Below are 20,961 nucleotides of genomic sequence, written 5' to 3' on the forward strand. Positions count from 1 at the left end.
TTTACTGGACTACTATTACAAACCACAAATCTGTGTTTGTCTCTATAATTTCCAATTTCAACTGGAACTGGATCAGTTAAATCAGTTTTAATTTGTTGATTGCTTACTCCAACAACTTGGATGGTATCCCCAGAGAGAGGTAGGTTTTCAATTTCCACTGATCTAACAGTAGAACGGGTAGCACCAGTGTCCACTAGAAAAGTGATGTCTACATCGTTAACTTTCCCGTTTACAAATGGACCGGACTGGTCAACCTCGAGAGTGGCTCCAACAACACACTCTTCCTCCTCTCTCGGGCACCGTCAGCAATAATCATCCGAATCACTGTCTTGGCTTTCTGTTAACAAAAATTGTTGTGAAGCATTTTGCATTTGCACTCTTTGTTGCTTTTGCTGTTTTTGCGGTCTTATTACCTGTTCATTTCCCTGAAATCCCACATTTGGATTATATTTTTGGACTCCCCCACAATTCGGAAATGGTGGTTGTGGCAATTGATCCTGGCAGTTATTCACCTGTTGCTGTTGCTGTCGCTGAATGTTTAACTCGTTTAACCCCTGTTGCATCTGTAGCTGTTGCTGCAGGTCAACACCATTCTGCATCTGTGGATTTAATAAGGGATTCTTTAAGTTTCTAGGAGGTTTAGGACACTCGTCTTTCCAATGTCCAATTTCGCCACAATTAAAACAAGGTAATCTTTGTTTCAACTCCTCAATCTTTGGGCTAAATTTTCTTGGAAAAATATTACCTTTAAGCTTTCCTTGTATCTGGTTCGTATTTCCAGTTTGAACAAAATGTGTGTTCTTATTACCCATGCTGGCAATTTGTTGCTCAGCTACTTTTACCTGAGCCCACATGGCTTTCTCCTTGAGCTTCTTTTGTCTCACCTCTAATTCATCGCTGCAATACTTAGCTTTTCTCAGAATATCATCCACAGAAAGTGATTGCCATCCTACAATGCTATTCCTGATCATGTCTGCAATTTCAGGTTTTAGTCCATAAACGAATCTATAGATAAAATGACTCATGTCCTTTTCATCTAATTTTTCATAGCCACTGTATTGTTTAAAGATCAACAGTAACCTCTCATAAAAGGAATGAACTGATTCTTTTGTTTCCTGATTTGTCCAATCAACTTCTTTGGGTGGAATTTTGTTTTTCATCCAAACGATCACTTTTTCGTAAAAATCCATTACAAGAGGATTTGGGGCACCTGTTTCTTTGATTCGTTCAGGTTCTGTTTTTGGCCAACTTATTGATATTTTACATTCTGTCCAAAGATCTGATGGTACGACAATGTCGAAAAATACATCTAAATCAATCCACAGAACTTTTGACACTTTGATAAATCTGTCTACTTGTCTATACCACTCTACCGGTTTCTCCCTCAATTTTGGAAAATCATTTGTGAATAGCAGTATGTCCTGTCTTGACCAAGGGACATGAACATATCCTCCACCTGCAATCTCTCTCATTGGAAATTGTTTTGACAATTTTTCCAATCTTTCATCTTCCTTCTTTTTCGTCCATTTTACTCTCCATTTATTGAGTTCTCCCAGCTTTTTGATATAAACAATCAAATCTTTTATATGCACTATTCTTCCCATTGAGTTCAAACTCTCAATGTCACTTTCTGAAAAGTCTAGTCTGTAATGTTTTGCAAAATTCTTTTGTTTACTCACATCGATTTCAAGTTCCGCTGCTAGATCTTCTAATTGATCATATTTATTTTTAGTTTTCCACTGAATACTTTTACAAATGAACAGTAGTTCATCATCTCGATAATAATTTAAACTATCTGGACCAATTGTTCCAATTATTAATTCTTCGATATTTGCTTTTAATTTAGCCACATCAAGTTTTGGAGTAGTTATCCTAACTTCAGGACTCCCTACATCTGAAATAGCACCCATTGGTGTTTTTGGAGATAAATCCTCATTAAAGGTTAAATCTGGCATTCTCGATCTTGAAGAGTTTATTTCGGATATGTCTGAGTAAAATTTTTCAGCAGCTTTTTGAATTTCTGCATTTAAAGGAATAGTTAATCCTGTTTTGTTTGATTCTCTTTGGTCAAATACAGGCTGAACAGGACCAATCGTTACTGGAACTGTCACAGCTTCCATGCTTTTTGTCATTCGTTTAATTAATTCTTCTTTAGATTTATAATATTCAGCAGAATCAACAGCCTCAACGTTTCTTGTTTCCCTTGCATAGTCTTTTGGAGCTTCCCTTGCTCTTGGAGTCATTGCAAAATGTCTACCTTCATTTCGAATATTATCAAATTCTGGTCTTCTTGGAGTTTCAATAATTTCACAATTATTTGGATAAAGTTTAGGAGCTTCATTAATTGGAGGTGCACTCGGTGAAGTTTCAGTAGAAACCACCGGAGTAGACCATGATCTAGGAGGTCTTAAAGGTTGATTCTTTCTAGCTGTAGTGTATATTTCTTCCATAACTGCATCTTCAGATTCGCTTTCTATAGATTTCCCAGCAGGAGAACCATTTCCTGAATTAAATACAATCCTTCACTCATGTTTCCCTGTCTCCACATTCGCAATCTGTCTTCATGAGTTTCTCTTCTCCAAGGTGGAGTTTTAGTAGGTCTTTTGATTCCACTAGCTTCTCTTTGTAACTGATACATCTCATCTTCCCACTCAACTAAAGCTTCAAATTGAGTTGGTCTCGGTTTTGGAGTAAGAGCATTCATTTTCTCTCGTAAATTTCTCAAGACTTTTACATTAAATGAACCATCATCAGGCCAAGTTAAAACACCGTCATTCTTAGTATAACGTTTCCAGCTATCGAACCATAAAACAGTATGATATCCATATTCACCTTCCATGTACGCTGCAGGTGTTTTATACTTATGAAGTAATTTACCACCTCGCGTTTCGATTTTCTTGTCAGGTGAAAATAAATTTTTAAGTTTCTGAAATAATGTTGGCTTTTTCTCAACATGTTTAAAATGATAACTCATTTTTAAAAGTTAAATTTAATTCGTAAAATCGTTCGTAAAATATTTTCCGGGATGTTCCGCAAAACAACCAATCCGTGCGCGAAACACACCAACAAGCCAATGACAGTTGAGCTACGTCAGTTTCCTGCTCAACGAATAAAAATGGAGTTTTTCTGAAGGACCAATCAGCTTACAGGTCGTCAGAGACTCAAGAGCCAATCAGAGTATAGCTTGTGACGTAGGTCACCCAATCCCAGCGCGGCTCTGTGACGTACACAGCAGCTGCGGTTTCTCGCTTCTCACTCCTAGCGCTTACCCCTCCTTCACAAAATCTTTTCACAGCGCCATTTTAAGGACACTTTTCAGTGTAAATTAATTCTTTAACAATGACAATAAGGACTCATCTGTTCGTTTCACTATTTAGGATACTTTACATACATTCAAGTATCCACACTTCGGAATAGTCGGCGCTATTCACACTAAGGATAATTTTCAATCGTCGGTAGAGTAACTCTTACCCCACCCTTCTAACACGTAAAATTATGAACTCGTTTTCCTCTGAACGCACCGCGAAGTGACAGTTCTAAGAGTTCCACTTGAACATAAATTACAAATCAAATTCGCACTTTCACACGGAAATTTCCCTAATTTCAAACACACATGAAATCCGTACAGGACTCTCACCTGTTTATAGAAATCATGCACCGTTAGCAAAATAACGACGTTATCCGTACAGGACTCTAACCTGTTTATAGATATAAAACATGTACCCCTACAGGACTCTAACCTGTTTATAGATAATCATGCACCGACGTTACTCTGCCCTTCACTCAAGCTCGGATATAACTAATACTTTTATCACAGTGAGTTTTATGGAAGGCGCTTTGTCCCTATTCTCATGCTGCTCTAATTTCTTAGAAAACCCTCACTTTACAAGATTCACACCTAGCCCTAACACTGTGCTGCTCGGCGACAACACTATGGTACACGGCGGTACCTCTTGTGATACTCGACGATATCACTGCAAACAGAACAGATGACTTGCGTGACTAATTTCTCGTCACACAATCTATACCGGTATAGCTTACGGATAGCACGAAAAACAAACTCAACATGTGTTAAAACATCGATCCTATTTCCATACCATAACACTTTAGTAACCCTTAGCAACCAACATATTACCTTGGTTACCCTTAGCAACCATCAATTTCTGCTACCAGAGAATTGATCCAGCGGCCTATAGAAAATATATCATAAACAACGCTACCCAACCTCATAACCTATAAACAAAATTCTACACTAACTTATGGACCCATTTATAAACATGACATATTTTGGGCCTACTGAATCAGGTGGTCAGATTAAACCTATATATACATTATTTACAACTATATACAATTATATACATCTGCGGAAAGAATATTGTCATTAGAATAAGTCCTAACCATTTAAACGACCACCATTGGCGATGGGATCTAGCTAATAGTAACCTGCACTTCTGAATAACCAAGACCAGCTTGTTTGTCAAAAGTAAGATTTTATTTACTAAATTATGGTATTTCAAAATGTAAATTTTTTATTGTAATTTTATTAGCATTAAAGTAAGCATGTTTAAAAAGCTTCATGAGAAAAACACATTTTAGTAAGAAATTCAGAGTTTAAGTAAGGATTTTACAGTTTAGCATTTCTAAAGTCTAAGTCCCTAGCTAAGCTAAATAAATGGAAAATAAAGTAAAGTTCTTTGAGGATTCTTACGTGCTCCACGCAAAGTCCAGCAGCACTTCACCCTCATCGGAAAGTCAGAAAGCAGCAGCCAGCCCATCCCTAAGGGCATGACTTTTTATACCTTTCTATGCTAGCTAGACTAAGCGAAGGAAAGTTTTCAAAGATCCTCGAAGTCCCATTGGTTGAGAGTGACAAGTGACATGTCACCCACATCTCAAAAGTTCCATTAGGTCACGTTTCTTAAAGACCATTGTCTTTTCCGAATGCAACCAGGAGCTTCCTTGGTTTGCAACATTTGTAAATTAATGTTCTCACAGTGTTCATTTTATTTCCGCGGGTGCCAAGTTAGAGCTGACAAAATTGTCCTTTATCACATTTCCGACCTTGGCCACGTCCGACAGAATGATGACAGCACATCAGTTTTTGCTTTGTGAATGCAGCTTTGACGAACACTTTTTCAGAATGGGCTTCTCGTGACTTGTGCAGAAGTAAAATTCAGCTTTAGTAAACTCGAGCAAACTAGGCCCAAAAGCAGGCAACTTATGCTTTCTAGTAATAAACAAAAACAAGAAAAGTATTAATTAAAGAAATAATGTTGATTCTGTATCCACCCTAGGTTTACTAATTAATTAACCCTCCCAATTAGTCTAATGTTACCTAGCAAAATGCAAACAAATAAAGCAGTGTTTATATCTACCAGTCTTCATTAATCCATGAGACTTATGTGCACCTAGAATAGTAGAAATGACATCACATAGACAAGGAAAAGCAAAATAAGCACATGCCTCTTTTAGATTTGCAGCAGTTAGTAATGACAAAAACGAAAACAACAAATTATTTTATTATTTTGCACGAACAAAAAGATGCAACATTTATGCACGTTTATGAGCACACATGTTAGTCCCCCCATGTGTAAAGTTTAATCTAGGTTGTATTAACACGATACATCACAAATTATTAATATTATTATTCATGTTATGGAAATGTGACTTTGCGAGTTTAAACAAAATTTTGTTTTCTATCTCGCTCCATCAGTGGGTATCCAGGTGAGAGTAGGTGTGTGGTGAGGCTGGGCCGGAGTAAAGGCATTCGTGATGGTCACAGAAGGAGATTAATTAAAAAGCAAACACTTCCAAAAGCTTCTTCTGGAATTCATGAAGTGAGGAGGAGGCCCTGACGTGTTGGGGGGTTACAGGATTTGACAGCATGGTAGGAGAATGATTAAAATCCTGTTCTGCTTCTCAGTCTGGATGCAAAGTGTGTGTGGGAAAGTAAGAGTAATGCTGAGCGAAATTGTCTACTGGGTTGGTGGAAGTGAAGCCGGTGATTGAGGTATGTGGGCCCTGTGTTGTGTAATGACTTGAATGTATGTGTGAGAAGTTTGAACTGGTAACGCTTTGGGACAGGAAGCCAATGAAGCACTCCGAGCTGTGGAGCAGGGTGGTATAGGTGTGGGAGGTTGAGGACAAGCCTGGTGGAGAAATTTGGATGCTTTGAAGTATGTGAAGAAGATGGGTTGGGATGACGGTGTAGAGTGCATTGGCATAGTCCAATCTGCTTGTGATTAGGGCCTGTGTGATGGAGTCTAGTGCTACTTGAAGAATTTACGTAACACGTTGTGAATGTGGAAGCATGAGGAGGTGACAGCATTGACCTGAAACTTCATGGGATTACTAAATATACTAGACATGGGACTACTAATTTTACCGCAAAATTCTTTATCACGCAGACCGTTACCACACATGTGTCTTTACCACACAATCCTTTACCACGCATGTGTCTTTACCACGCATGGCTTTATCATGCATGCCTTTACCATGCATGCCTTTTCCATGCATATTAGTAAGTATTGATATATAGTTTTATAAACTTTCAAAATATTTAATTAGTTTTCTTTTAAATATATTTAATATTTACTATAAGTTGAATGCGGTTTTGGTGATGGTATCTAAGGGTTTCTCAATGTACTGGATAATGGAATTAATACCTAGGGTTCTTTTGAAAAAATGTGAGTATTCATTTGTTACATAAATCAATTTGAATAAAAAATTATTGTTTTGACTAAAAATAATATTTTTTTTAACTTAAGAATAATAAGTGATAGTGACAGGTTGCAAGGGTCATAAGGGCATTCGGTGGAGAAGTGCATTAATAGTCAGGTATTAATTAGTAATATTTGGGTATTACTTTTATATTTATAAGTAGAATTAAAGGTACTGGTTAATTACATTTTAAAAATTAGAATAATACATTTTAGGGATGAGAAGCAAGGGATTTAGGTGTATTTGGTGGAGAAATGTAATAATACTCAGGTATTCATTATTAATACTCGGTATTAAGTTTTGTTTAAAATTCATATTTAAAAAATCATATTAATTCATTACATTCAATTCCAAAATATTTTAAAACAATGAAAATAATGTAATCCTTAAAAAAAATTACGTTTTCAATATTAAAAAGTATAAATAGGCTTATTACAATGTTGGTCGGAGTTGCCTCCGACCGGTACATCTCAGGACCGACCGACCTCCGGTTGGCGGTTTCGACTGCCTGATTACGATGCGACCGAACACAGGTTTTTTTTTTTAAAGCGTTTTATATAGCGTGAATTAGACCCAAGAAATCAGGTATCAGAGCACTTTACGTGAGCACCAGTTTTGTTACAGAAGGACACATTCATTTTTGTTAGGCACAGGGAGAGTAGTTGATTTGCCCAGAATCACAGGATGTTAAGCATTGTTGCTGAGACTCGAACCCGTTCCCCAGCTTCGACGTCGACCGCTCTATCCCTAAGGTTACATCCTCTAGCCACTGTTCTATCACACACTCACTTTTCTCTATGGGAGCTTGTGCTACAGCCGTAAACTGGTCGTAATACAGTCTCCTATATAGAAATGGGTGCGTTACTCCCTTGACCAGCAACTATAAGACACAGAGGCAAGAGGGCCCTGCTAGGGGCCCTCTAAAGTCACTTTTTGACAGCCTTTATTTTTTTTTTTAATAATAACTTTTTTTAAATTATTTTATTTATTTTGTCTGGTCATCATCGTTGTTTACACATACTGAGGCATTTCCATTTACAGAGGTATTCTTCACAGCATATGTGAGCTTTTTTGTATTACCATAACAAGGCTTGTCATTTCGTACAGGCATAATTTACAGTGCATATCACATCATATCACAATACAGCAATAGCAGCTTCTTATCTGAAGTTACAGCCTATCGGACATCAATATATATTACACTACAATACACATGAAGTTAAGGTATGAGTCCTTCCCTCCCTTCTGAACTATTGAAAAGGAAAAGAGGTCTTGACCGAGCATCATTTATGTTTTACCTTGTCAGCCATGAAAATATGTTACTCGGCCTCCTGGAGCGCCAAGAGGTACTGTTTTAGTGGTCCCCAGAAGTCTCGGGCCTCGATGAAATCGGTAATTCTTCCGCATACATCTCCATGGTTTCCCTGCAGTATGACATGTCCATGAGCCAGTCTTTGAATCTAGGGGGGTGTTTACTTCCCCATCTAATAGCTACTCGTTGTTTCTCCAGTAGCAGTGCCACAGCCAGAAACTTCGTTTTCTTGTCGGCGTTAATTTATATATCCCCAATAAGCTCACAAGAGGTGTGTTTGGCACGTGTTTGGTTAACATTTAGTTTATCGCCCCTATGACGTCGTGCCAGTATTTATGTACCTGTGGACATGCCCACACCAAGTGTAGGAAATCTGTATTCAAAGCGTTGCATCTCTGGCATCTGTCATGTATTCTGAGGCCATATCTGTGGAGTTGGGTTGGGGTGTAATAAAATTGGTGGAGAAATTTAAAATGTATTATCCGCAGATTACAGTTGGATGTCAGTACTTGTAGTTGTGTGCAGCTATATTCCCAATCCCTCTCCTCAATCTTGCCTCCTAGCAGTGTTTCCCATCTAGCTAACAATCTATTTGCTGCCTCACTTTGTTCCGATTGTGATGTATTATATAAACGGGTAACTAACTTCTGGCGTGACGGAGCAATGAGTAGGGCCTGCAAAGCTTGTAACGTTGGCGGCTCTTCCGGGTAGGTGTCAAATAGTTCCCTAACCGCTATTTGCAGCCGCAAGTGAGCAAACACCTTCATTGGTGTATTGTGTGTGCTTAGCGCCGGGTCATTTCTTTGTATGAGTCTGCAGTGTGAGTGAGTGAGTGAGTGCTGATATTTGTAGAGCGCACTAATGCCGATGCGTCTTGGCGCTATGCAGGATAACGTACTGAAGGTGCTTGCCACTATCCTAACTAGTAAAAAGCCATGTTTTAATTTCCTTCCTGAACCGCAGATGATTCAAAATTTGCCTTAGCTGTTGAGGTAATGCATTCCAAAGCCTAGAGGCCAGTGTGGGAAAACATCTTTCATAGTGGAAAGTTTCATATCACCTAGCAATCCCATCATGCTCTTTTATTGGGTTACTGATAATTTCGGATGATTTGCGATGGGAAGCTCTGGGGCGTATATAGGCAGTTTATTGTCCCTTTGTGCCAAAGCATGCCATGCATGTCAGGTGCAGCGCACAGGTTGTTTTGTATCCCTATACGTGTAAGGTCTCGTGTTCGACACAATCCCCATCAGTGGAGTGGGTTGTGCACTGTCTGTTTCCACTGCGACGTGCGAAATATACGCATGCGGTTTAGCCCAGTAGTGAGCATGATGCGCCTGCGCACAGTAGAAATATAGCTGCAGGTCCGGTACTCCAAACCCGCCCACATGATATGGTTTCATCAGTATAGTCCAGCTAATCCTTGCCTGTTTACCAGGCCACGTCAGCTTTTGTATTGCTGAACGCAGCTCAGCGAAGTAAGCCTGTGTCATTGCTCTACCCTGATTTCCCTGATGACCATTTCTGAATCTCTGTGTATCCACACGCCTAGGTATTTCACCGGGTCAGTTTGCCATTTCAGGGGATAATCTAGCTCTGGTTGGGTCGTGGCCGCGTTAGTGGTATAACCACCGATTTGTCCCAGTTAATCCATAACCCTGTGTATTGTTCGAAGCGAATGTATTCTCTGATAACATTGTTTAAATGTATATTGGGGTGCCGCATAAATAACACCATGTCGTTGGCAAATAAGGAGATGTTGAGGGGTCGTAGGCTAAACTGTAAAGCAGCTTCCATATTACACTGGCAGATCCTACAGGCCAGAGGTTCCAGAATCAGGGTGAACAGGATCGGTGATAGCGGGCAACCCTGTCTCGTCCCTCTATTTACTTCTATCGAGTCAGACACTTGTCCATTCAGTCTAATCCTAGCTGTTGAGGCATGATGTAGGATATCTATCCATTTGAGAAAATGTTCAGGGAACCCCATCCTACGTAATATCACAAACATAAATGACCATTCCACTGAATCAAAAGCCTTTGCAGCATCCAGCAGTGCTGCCGCTGCTGGCAATTCTGGATCTAAATGAGGGCACATGGCGAAGATGGTACGTATGTTTTGGGTTGTAGATCTGGTGGGTACAAATCCCGCTTGGTCAGGCAATTCCAGCTTCTCCTGCAGGAGCTGTATTCTAGTTGCAATGACTTTGGCTAGGATCTTTGTGTCTATATTTATCAACGACAGGGGACGATATGATTCAAATCTTGACAGATCTTTATCTGGTTTGGGGAGGGCAACTAAAAGCGCTTCTCCCAGCGATATGGGGAGTTTACCTTCTTCATGTGCTTCCCCATACATTTCTGCTAAGTGTGGTATTAACAGGTTTTATAAAACTCCCCAGGGAGCCCGTCTAACCCAGGAGCTTTGTTATTTGGCAATGAGTTCATTGCGTCCATGAGTTCATCCTTGGTAATGTGGTGGCTACGAAACTTGTAGTGCGTGTCTGAGAGCCATGCAAGAGTCACGTCCTGGGGATAATGATTGATTTCCTCCGCTGTAGTGTGTGTTTTTTTGGCATAAAGTCGTGAGTAGTAATTCCTGAAGCAGTTTGATATGGACGCAGTGTCGTATAACATTTGATCTGCTTCATCCCTGATCTGTGTTATGTAGGATGTCGAGTACGAGGGTCTGATCTTAACCGCAGATTTCGCCCTGGCCTAACGCTATCCCTGTAGTTTCACGCTGTATATCGTTTTGATTTGTATTTTACCTCGTCCGCAGCATACCTCTGGTAATCGGCTATTTTCCCCCTAATTTGAGCTAATAGGGTTGGATTTTCTGTCTGTGTGTGTTCCGCTTCCAGTGTACTGATGTCTTTCTCTATTATATTTAATTGCTGTTGGATATCTTTCAGGATCCCGGCATGCTTGTTGATACAGTGACCCCTAATCGTTACCTTAAATGCTTCCCACAATGTCCCTGCACTTTCCACTGATCCGACGTTTAACTCAAAATATTCAGATATTGCCTGTCACAGCTCCGTTTGGAATACTGGGTCTAATAAGGCGCTGCCCTGTAATTTCCATGTAAAATGCCGGGGTATATGTGTGGGAATATCCAAAGGGAGGCTAACCGGGGAATGGTCTGATAGTGTCGCAGGCAGATGTTCAACCACACGTGTCCATGTACATGCCTCCGCTGTATGCGACCAGTAGTCTATCCGGGATCATGTGTTGTGTGTTGCAGGTGTACATGTGCCCTACTTACGGCCCCCATGTCTCATCCTCCATACATCTGTCATTTCCCACGTTGCCATACCATCCTTTAGGGCTTTCGCTGCTTGTTTACCATATCGTTCATTACCTGTCGATCTATCCAGTGCTGGATCGAGACAAGTATTAAAGTCTCCTCCCCATATTATTGGTGCACTTGAAAAATTCCTAAGCTTGGCCCATATTTCAACATAAAACACAGGGTCCTCTATGTTTGGACCATAGGAGATGATGATTGTTAGTACAGTTGCTCCAAAATTACCTTGCGCCATTACATAATGGCCTTGGTTGGCATGCAGTGTGTGGAGCAACTGAAATGGGGTATTCCGTTTAACCAACAGTATTACCCCTCTTGCATACATGGAATATGAAGATGCTATGCGATATGTAGCCCATCTGGCGCCCACCCTCATTTCGGTTGTTGGGGTAAAGTGTGTTTCTTGAATACATGCCACATCAATACTGTGTCTGTCAAAATATGCAATCACCTTGCGTACATTCCATGTCAGAAATGTCAATTTCCGACTCTTCATGCTAACATCTGCCATGTACATATGCTTTTCCTGAGCTTGTCCTGTTCTCCGTATGCCATATGTGTATAACATCAGCTGTGGGTAGTGTCCCTCGTTTCCAACCAGACATTTTCTAATTCCCCCTGCCCCCTCCCCCACCCCACTTTTTGACAGCCTTTCACTGTCAGAAAGGCCAGCACAGTTGTGCTTTGTGAAACGAACCTCGTAATCCCTATTGCAGAAACGCTGTCCCCAGGGGATTACGGTGCAGTACTGACCGGCCAGAATACTCTGACAGCACATCAGAATGACTGGCCGGTTTACGTTCTGATCACCAACATTGTAATCGGTGGTTAGACCACGAACCAACCACGTCAGTCGCAAAGCCTCCGACCTCGGTCGGAAAGCTTCCGACAAGCAGTTGGAGGCTTTCGGACCGACTTAATAATCAGCCCCTAAATGACAGGAATGAAACCACAAAATAATATGTAGGCAAGTAAAATAATTTTCATTCAAAGTTGAAGTGCAAATAAAAATAGTAAAAAATGTCTTAATTCATAAAAACTATCAAATTATCTAATATAATAAATTAGACATTTTCCACATATAGTCCAACATTTAAAAATCCTTTTTTAAACTTCTACCCACATTTTTGCATTGATTTCAATGGGAGAAATTGTCCTTTGTTAGTTTTTACCTTTAAGGTTGACTTTTTTTGCTTGTCCATCGGTTTCTACAGTTGGTGGAGCATCGCAGTCAAGTTCAGATGTGCGGAGGAGCTGCGGTTGAGTAAGATTGATTTTTTTTTTTATTTGTTGGTTAGGCACTTTATTGTCAGAATTCGGAGGAAGGTAGGTTGATGTTAAATGATGTTTATATATATGTAATGCTTATTTTGACCTGTTTTACATCCCCATAGAGGTTGTGTTCTTATACGCACATTGGAATGGTTATTATTTTTAAATTAAAGGTTTAAAAAGAAGGATCATTACAGTAGAAATACTTCTTTTTAAACCTAAATGACAAACATACCAACTATTTTTTAATTGGTTATGTCACCTTTTTGTATTGGTAATTTACTTTCCACAAAGGAGACAACGATCACACAAAGAGAAGCCAAAAACATTTGAAAGATTTGGATTGATTTTTTTGGGGATTTATGGAAGTTGATTCTTGAAAGAAACCAGTTTTTAAGAATTTTGAGTGAGATTTTTTTGAGTGCAACTAAGAAGGATTTGTGAATTTATTTGTGAGATTTCTAAATTATTTTTTAACTTATTTTTTGAGTTTCGGTTAGAATTTACACTTACTGAACAAGTGAATTACCAAAGACTGTTGGTGAGAGGATTTGTTAAAAATATCTCAAGAAGACTTGTAAAGGTAGGATATTTAAAACAAAAATGCTGTCAGTGAACAATTCAAAAATGCCAATTGTATTGAAATAATATGCAAAAAAACGGAGAGTAATGTATTTTAAAAATTAGTAAGATTATTAGTGTAGGATGTAACTAGTGTTTTCCAGGTATAGAAAACTGTTGTTCTTTGGCCATCAGCCTTTCAGTCACTGCTTTGCTTTTTTGACCCTCCTTTAGGGCTTTGGCTGCTTGTTTACCATATTGTTCATTACCTGTCGATCTATCCAGTGCTGGATCGAGACAAGTATTAAAGTCTCCTCCCCATATTATTGGTGCACTTGAAAAATTCCTAAGCTTGGCCCATATTTCAACATAAAACACAGGGTCCTCTATGTTTGGACCTGAAGAGAGATGATGATTGTTAGTACAGTTGCTCCAAAATTACCTTGCGCCATTACATAATGGCCTTGGTCGGCATGCAGTGTGTGGAGCAACTGAAATGGGGTATTCCGTTTAACCAACAGTATTACCCCTCCTGCATACATGGAATATGAAGATGCTATGCGGTATGTAGCCCATCTGGCGCCCACCCTCATTTCGGTTGTTGGGGTAAAGTGTGTTTCTTGAATACATGCCACATCAATACTGTGTCCGTCAAAATATGCAAACTGTCAGAACTCAACTTGGCCCGCGCAAGATTCTTTCTGCTCACGTTAAAGGTACCACTCCAGTCCTGTCCATTTGGAGTTGGCGGCAGAGAGTGGCGCAACAGTGGTCTGATAGTTGGTAGGTTGTTCCTGGTTGTGCCGCCCAAGTTCTGCGGTCAGCGTTCTAGTGTTCCGCTGACAGTCCGCCATTTCGTGCGCGAGAGCCCTCTGCTCTGCTCACTTCAACTGTCGAATTGGAATGGAAGGTCGCTTTTCCTCAGCGCTTCCTATTTTGAACTAAAACTTCGTGATTTGGGCACTGTTACCTGTGTAGGGCTCTTGAGTAGTTTAGGAGCCCCTTGCTGCACACTCGACAAGACTTTTGAGTTGGTTTTTGGTCCGTGTGCACTCCTTGTTTTTTTTCTTCAGTCCCGGAGGCGGTTCCTCTGCCTCGCTCCTTCAGTAAAGCTGGTTTCTAGCAGACTCGTCAAGAATTCTCCTACAACTGTGTTTCCTGAAGAGTCCTGGTGCTAGCGTCTTCATGCAGCGGCTCTGACTTCACCGGCAATTCAGTAGGAATATTCCTTGTTTTTTTTTTCCCAGTTGAACTATATGCTAAGTTTCTCTGCTCGCAGCCTCTGTGTACTCTGCCCAAGTAATCTCTTTCGGGGGCATCCCTGTAAATTCACTGTCCTCAGAAAGACTGTATCTCCTGGAATATTTATTCATTACTCAACATCGTTTCCTGCAGTGTCCAGTCATCGCTCTAGTTGAGCATAGTAAATGGGGTATTCATTGTATGCATCTAATTAATACTGCTGTCTACCTCCAAATCATCATTCACCCAACTGCTACTTCTGGATACTGAACTGTATGCATGAAATACGTTAGGAAGCATGTTATATTCAATGAAGAATTAGAGAGCAGCAAATTCCACACTTGAACAAGGTAAAGAGAGAAGCTAGTGGGAATAACTAGTAGTTAGGAAGTCAATCCTTGTGGGAACTGTATTAATGATGTTCTTCATGTTTTAGGTGCGGTTGGGCCATTCTAGAGAAGAATCCTTAGGCACCTGTGTGGCAGTCTCTCTTGTCTATCCACTTCCCCTTTCCCTTCCGTTCCTGGCCTTGGAGAAATCCGGGTCCAGGGAGGTGAGGGAATTAGGAAATACTCAGCTGGGCTCCTCCCTTCAGTCATCTGCTTCCACGGAAAAAGCCAAGAATTCAGGTACACTTCTGACAGATTGAAGTGCCTCTAATTCTCTTCCGTCTGAGCAAAATGGCTGAAGGGTTAGATGTAAAAGCGCTAGCCTCTATTTTGGAAGGGTTGCAGAAACAACTTAGTGAGACTAGGGAAGAGGTTAGAAAATCTAATCAAGAGGCAAGCTTTCTTCGGCAAAGAATAGATCAGATGTCCACAAGTCCTAGTCCTAATTTTGGGGGTTTAAGGGCCCCAGTTTTTGATCCTTCCCCCACTACTTCATCGTCCCTTACCACTCAAGTAGTGCATGCCATGTCCCCTACCATTCCCTTGGCAGCCCCAGAGAGGTTTCAGGGGGACCCCAATAAGGCGCAGATATTCATGACTCAGTGCTCTCTCCATTTTTTATGCAAGCCTATATTGTTTAAGGAGGATCAATCCAAGGTGGCTTTCGTGCTCTCTTACCTGAGTGGAGACGCAGCTTCGTGGTCCATGCCATTGGTCTCCTCTAATAATCCAGTGTTGTACAAGTTTGAAGAGTTCAAGAAAGAGTTCTTACGAATTTTTGACAGAAGAGCCATATCCCAGGCTACAGATAATGAACTATTGGATTTAAAACAGGGCAATCGTGAACTGGTGGCATACCTTGCTCAATTCAATAAATTAATTGTGGAAACAAATTGGCCTTCTGAAAAAAGAGCAGCAATTTTTTACAGAGGTCTTAAGGATGAGTTAAAAGATGGGTTGTCGCAAATTCCCCAGAGACCCACGGATGTGTCTGAGCTCATCGATCTTGTGCTTCAAATTGATCAGCGTCAGTCCGAACGACGTAGTGAAAAGAGAAAAGACTTAAAACCATTTCCCCCTAGATTTGATCGTGTTAGAGTTGAACCGGCAAAGAATTCTGAAGGGGTCGTTCTTGAAGAACCAATGCAAATTGGCACAGTTCGTGGACCGCTTTCGAAGGAAGAAAGGGAGAAACGCCAAATGGGAAGACTCTGTATGTATTGTGGACAGCCTGGTCATTTTGTCAGAGAATGTACCAAAAAACCAAAATCTAAGCAATGGGTAAAAGACAGGCTCCACCAGTAGACGGAGTTGCTCTGGTGGGAGCTCCTTTAGAGTCAACTCCCAAACCTCAATCATTAGCGAACACTCTCCAATCGGCAGCTCCACATTTGATCTTGTCATGTAAAATTCGCTTCGGGGAAAGACGAGAAGAAGAGGTCGACATCATGTTGGATTCAGGTGCCACGGGAAATTTCTGTGATATCCAGTTCGCAAAAGCCATGGGCATAAAATTTGAGAAGAAACCTAGGCCGGAGCCGGTTAGAGCTGTGGATGGTACCAACTTATCATCTGGTCCAATTGTCTTTGACACCGAGGCGATGTGGGTATTTGGTCCTGGAGAACATCGAAGCCATATTAGTTTCAATTTAATTGATGCGCCTCAATTTCAGATGATTTTGGGATTGCCCTGGCTCACAGAACACAATCCACAGATCGATTGGTCAAGACGTACTGTGGAAATGAATTCAACTTTCTGTCATGAGCATTGTTTCCGTGAGCAAGTCGACAAGGTGCAGACCACGTTGTCGTCCAGTTTGGCAGATCAAGTACAGATGATTTGTGCGGTAGAGATTCCTGAGATCCCACTGGAATACCAAGATTTGGCAGAGGTGTTTAATGAACAAGAAGCCAGAAAATTACCACCTCATCGGGACTACGATTGTCGAATCGAGTTGGAACCTGGAGCAACCTTGCCCTGCAGTCGCATTTATGCTTTGTCTGAGCCAGAGAATTTGCACTTGAAAGAATACATAGAGCAAAGTTTGGCGTGTGGATTTATACGACCCTCCCAGTCTCCAGTGTCATCTCCTCTCTTCTTCATTCCTAAGAAGGATGGTTCATTGAGAACATGTATAGATTACAGAGCCTTAAATCTAGTGACAAAAAAGAATCGCTATCCGCTACCTCTCATTTCGGAACTCCTAGATCAGGTCAAGGACGCGTGCATCTATACCAAGTTAGATCTGCGAGGAGCGTATCATCTTGTGCGAATGGCGGAAGGAGAGGAGTGGAAGACAGCCTTTCGAACGCGGTTGGGGTTGTTTGAATACCAAGTCATGCCCTTTGGGTTATGTAACGCCCCAGCTGCCTTTCAGCATTTTGTAAATGATGTGCTTCGAGAATTTTTGGATCGATTCGCTGTGGTCTACATCGATGATATTCTCATTTTTTCGAACAGTTTAGAGGAGCATGTTGGTCATGTTAGAGTGATTTTGGAACGTTTATTGGAACATCACCTGTTCGTGAAATTGGAAAAGTGCGTCTTTCATTCGTCTAAGGTGGAGTTCTTAGGATTTATTCTGTCTCCAAGAGGGGTTTACATGGATGACTCCAAGCTCCAGGCAATCAAATCTTGGCCAGCTCCCAGATCTGTGAAAGAGATACAAAGCTTTTTGGGATTTGCCAACTTCTATCGGAGGTTCATCCAAAATTTTTCGGAAAAGGTGGGTCCCATTACCCGCCTTTTGAAGAAGGATGCACGATTTGTTTGGGGCCAAGACTCTGAAGACTCTTTTCAATTGCTAAAAGAAGCGTTTGTCTCAGCTCCAGTGTTACAACACCCGGATTTGAAAGAACCCTTTTACATTGAGGCAGATGCCTCAAATCTGGCCATTGGAGGAATCCTATCCCAGCGTCATAAACAGACGGGCCAGTTACATCCAGTGGCGTATCATTCGCGGAAATTATCTCCAGCGGAAATCAATTACTCCATTGCGGATAAGGAATTATTGGCCGTAAAGGATGCCTTCCAGGTGTGGAGGCATTATTTACTTGGGGCAAGACATGTGATAACTGTATTTACAGATCACCGCAATCTGCAATTTTTGAAGTCAGCTCGTACCCTCACACCTCGTCAACTGCGATGGTCGCTTTTCTTTGCAGATTATGACTTTGTTTTAACCTACAAGCCTGGATCAGCAAATGGAAAGGCAGACGCTTTATCCCGTCTCAGTTCGGAAGGAGAGTTTGAAAAGGTTTCCGAAGGATATATTATCCCTCAAGAAAGAGTCATAGCATCTGTTGCAGAAGATGACCTGGGAAATCTAATCAGAGAAGAATTTCGAGGAGAAAAGTTTCAAAATTGGTTGGCAGAAGGTGTAGATCGAGAAGTCCGAGATGGAAAACCTTACATTCAGGGAAAGGTGTTTGTGCCTAGTGAGGAACTTCAGGAAAAAGTCATTCGGCTTCTACATGATCATCCACTTGCAGGACATAAGGGAGAAGTCAAAACGGTGGAATTGGTGAAGAGGACCTTTTACTGGCCAGGAATGGAAGCTCAGGTGAGACAGCACGTAGCCACTTGCGAGCAATGTGTTAAGGGGAAAAGTTCCAGGCAGTCTCCGCAGGGTTTGCTCATGCCTTTGCCATCAGCCCCGTCCCCGTGGCATACTATCCTCATGGATTTTATTGTAGAGTTGCCCTCCAGCCAGGGATTTTCTGTGATTTGGGTGGTGGTTGACCAATTTTCTAAAATGAGCCATTTCATTCCATTAAAGACCTTACCTACAGCTCCACAACTAGCCTCCTTATTCATTCAACACATAGTCCGGTTGCATGGGATTCCAAAGGTTGTCATTTCTGACCGGGGACCACAGTTTGTTTCCAAATTTTGGAGGTCCTTTTTGAAGGGGTTGGGTGTGGATTCTCGTCTGTCCACCAGTTTTCATCCAGAAACGGATGGACAGACGGAAAGAGTAAATCAGGATTTGGAGCAATATCTTCGTCTGTATTTGATGGATCAGGAAGGGGAATGGCCTTCTTTATTAAGTACAGCGGAGTTTGCTTATAATAACTCAATTCATTCAGCAACAGGTTTCTCCCCATTTTATCTAAATTCTGGTCGTCATCCCAACATGCTAGTTGGTCGGGAGGAGGTGGAGGTCCCAGCTGCTGAGGAGGTGATTCAGAATTTGCAGTCGGCTTTCCAGTCTGCATCTCTTAATCTATCCAAAGCAAAATCTGGATACAAGAAACAAGCAGATAAGAAGAGAAGGGAAAGTCCAATTTTTAAGGTTGGGGATTTGGTTTGGGTCTCAACTAAACACATGCGATTAGTGGGGAATCGAAAATTTCAACCTCGATATGTAGGTCCATTCCCAGTTGAGCGGATGATTAACCCAGTCAGCGTGAGAGTAGTTCTTCCTAAATCCATGAAAATCCATCCTACCTTCCACGTCTCTTTGGTCAAGCCAAGTCCACCCAATCTGAGATGTGAGCCATCTCCAACTCCAGTTCAAGTGGAGTCGGCACAGGAGTTCGAGGTGAAAAGAATTCTGGACTCCAAATTGAAAAGGAACAGACTGTTCTACCTGGTGGATTGGAAAGGTTTTGGTCCTGAGGATCGTTCTTGGGAGCCCAGTTCTAATGTTCACGCTCCCAGGTTGGTAGCCGAATTCCACAAGACTTATCCACAGAAGCCTAGAGAGGGGGCTTTAGTGGGGGGTACTGTCAGAACTCAACTTGGCCCGCGCAAGATTCTTTCTGCTCACGTTAAAGGTACCACTCCAGTCCTGTCCATTTGGAGTTGGCGGCAGAGAGTGGCGCAACAGTGGTCTGATAGTTGGTAGGTTGTTCCTGGTTGTGCCGCCCAAGTTCTGCGGTCAGCGTTCTAGTGTTCCGCTGACAGTCCGCCATTTCGTGCGCGAGAGCCCTCTGCTCTGCGCACTTCAACTGTCGAATTGGAATGGAAGGTCGCTTTTCCTCAGCGCTTCCTATTTTGAACTAAAACTTCGTGATTTGGGCACTGTTACCTGTGTAGGGCTCTTGAGTAGTTTAGGAGCCCCTTGCTGCACACTCGACAAGACTTTTGAGTTGGTTTTTGGTCCGTGTGCACTCCTTGTTTTTTTTCTTCAGTCCCGGAGGCGGTTCCTCTGCCTCGCTCCTTCAGTAAAGCTGGTTTCTAGCAGACTCGTCAAGAATTCTCCTGCAACTGTGTTTCCTGAAGAGTCCTGGTGCTAGCGTCTTCATGCAGCGGCTCTGACTTCACCGGCAATTCAGTAGGAATATTCCTTGTTTTTTTTTTCCCAGTTGAACTATATGCTAAGTTTCTCTGCTCGCAGCCTCTGTGTACTCTGCCCAAGTAATCTCTTTCGGGGGCATCCCTGTAAATTCACTGTCCTCAGAAAGACTGTATCTCCTGGAATATTTATTCATTACTCAACATCGTTTCCTGCAGTGTCCAGTCATCGCTCTAGTTGAGCATAGTAAATGGGGTATTCATTGTATGCATCTAATTAATACTGCTGTCTACCTCCAAATCATCATTCACCCAACTGCTACTTCTGGATACTGAACTGTATGCATGAAATACGTTAGGAAGCATGTTATATTCAATGAAGAATTAGAGAGCAGCAAATTCCACACTTGAACAAGGTAAAGAGAGAAGCTAGTGGGAATAACTAGTAGTTAGGAAGTCAATCCTTGTGGGAACTGTATTAATGATGTTCTTCATGTTTTAGGTGCGGTTGGGCCATTCTAGAGAAGAATCCTTAGGCACCTGTGTGGCAGTCTCTCTTGTCTATCCACTTCCCCTTTCCCTTCCGTTCCTGGCCTTGGAGAAATCCGGGTCCAGGGAGGTGAGGGAATTAGGAAATACTCAGCTGGGCTCCTCCCTTCAGTCATCTGCTTCCACGGAAAAAGCCAAGAATTCAGGTACACTTCTGACACAATCACCTTGCGTACATTCCATGTCAGAAATGTCAATTTCCGACTCTTCATGCTAACATCTGCCATGTACATATGCTTTTCCTGAGCTTGTCCTGTTCTCCGTATGCCATATGTGTATAACATCAGCTGTGGGTAGTGTCCTTCGTTTCCAACCAGACATTTTCTAATTCCTCCTACCCCCTCCCCCACCCCACTTTTTGACAGCCT

This window comes from Lissotriton helveticus, chromosome 4_1, assembly GCF_964261635.1.
Source record: "Lissotriton helveticus chromosome 4_1, aLisHel1.1, whole genome shotgun sequence".
Classification (NCBI taxonomy): domain Eukaryota; kingdom Metazoa; phylum Chordata; class Amphibia; order Caudata; family Salamandridae; genus Lissotriton; species Lissotriton helveticus.